Source organism: Nymphaea colorata, chromosome 13, assembly GCF_008831285.2.
Source record: "Nymphaea colorata isolate Beijing-Zhang1983 chromosome 13, ASM883128v2, whole genome shotgun sequence".
Lineage (NCBI taxonomy): Eukaryota > Viridiplantae > Streptophyta > Magnoliopsida > Nymphaeales > Nymphaeaceae > Nymphaea > Nymphaea colorata.
Window position 1 is genome coordinate 1 of NC_045150.1, and position 2,019 is coordinate 2,019.

A 2,019-nucleotide genomic window follows, 5' to 3' on the forward strand; every position below is an offset into this window, starting at 1 on the left:
TACAGAAAATCATGTGATAGAGATGTTACAGATAAAAGGTACAACAGATAAATTTAAAGATAATAGTAAAAAAGATATCTTTCCTTAAAAATCAGATCTAGATGTTTCCTTCTAATCCGATACTATTATTGAGGTCGGTCCCATCGAGGAGATGAGTGGTGTTGGTTTTTCGTTGGACCCTATGGGGCCGGATAGTTTCCATACGTCTTTTTACAGCACCAATGTGAACAAATTGGGGAAAGCCTAAATAAAGTGGCAAACTCTTTCCTTCGGCCAGGTAAGATGGTGAAAATGGTGAATCAGTCTCAGATTGTGCTGATTCTGAAAAAGGAGGGAGTAGGATTCAAGATTACAAGCCAATAGCGCTATGTAACTTGCTCTATAAATTTTTATCAAAACTCCTAGCAGGTCGAATGAAAGGCATCCTAGCGGTAATCTGCCCTGATCAAGCCAGTGTTTCTCCCAGGGCGCTGTTTAGGTGATAATGTCATTCTTGCACATGAGTTCTAAATTCCTTCGACCGGAGCACGGCACCTTGTTGCTTGAAAATCGATTTGGCTAAGGCCTATGAAAGGGTGGATTGGAAATTCTTCACTGCAGCTTTGAGAGGGCTTGGGTTCAATGATGTTTGGACTAGCGGTGCAGCTACATGTTTTTCTACGACATCGGCATGTGTCATGATTAATGGCGGGCTGGAGAATATTTCGACTTGGAAGTGAGGGCTCAAACAAGGGGATCTCATCTTTCCTTACCTGTTTATTGTGGCTTTGGAAGTCCTTACCTGACACGTTCAACTGAAAATCTCGAGCAGAAGGTTCAAACCCCCTCTCTTGTGGGACTCGGCATGTGCCCTCCACTATTGTTGTACGCCGATGATATTTTCATTTTTTTAAAACTAAAGGCGAAATTGTTGGGGGAAATTCAACCGTTGCTGGAGCTTTTGGAGATGATTGCTGGGCTTGTATGAGCAAGGATAAATAGATCATCTTTTTCTTCAACTCTAGCAATGGGGAAGGCCAGTGAATCATATTTTGGCTGGCTAGAGTGTCTCCACTCTGCCCTCTTGGTACCTGGGCCTACCTCTTATCACAGGTAATCTGATGCTTCCTCTATGCGACCAGCTTTTGTCTAAAGTGAGGCGTTGGCTTGCTCATTGGAAAGTAAATATGCTTTCCTTTGGTGGGCTATGTTTACTTATACATGTGATTAACCAAACTATAGAATTTTGGAGTAGCACTTTCTTGCTTCCGATTGTGGTGATTCGAAGAACCTGAATGCTCGTGACGACCGCAACAGTCACAGGGCTGTGCAATGGCCCTGGTCCGATTTTAATAAAAAATAAATAAAATATTTATATTTAATATTAAATATCATATTTATAATAAATATATAAAAATATATATTAAATATAATTTTATCATATATATCGAGTCCGGCTCGAGCCCAGCCTGACCTGAGTACCCTGAAATCTCTTTGGGTACCTTGCTAGATGGCCACCTTTGGCAATGGACAGTGATGAGACATGGAGAAGATGAACAGCCGTGAGAAGAAGACTAGAGGAGGAGGGCAATTGTTGCCGACAACAAAGGTGGCCATCACGAAAATGGAAGAAAGTTGAGTATGAGCAGGAAATGATAGAAAGATGTCCGCTAGCTGTCATGGCCAGCAGAGGCCATAGGCAGGGAGAGAGAGAGAGAGAGAAAGAGCCGATAAAATGGAAATCTATATCAAAATTTGGGACAAGAAGTCCCCTAGTTACAAAAATTTGGGGACAAAAAGTTCCCTAGCCACAATAACAAACCGCAAGGCAGAAAAAAAAGATGAAATATACAATACAACTCACAGAAAAACAAAATAAGAGGGGTGGGGTGCGAGTGGAAGGACGGAACGACACCATCACCTAGCCACAGAAAGAGGACGATGCCGTAGCCGAATGGCAAAATGGATATCCTATGCACAAGACGAGCCACAGACTCCGGCTAAGAGAAGGTGCCCGAAGACCCTGTTGTTGCGCTCCTC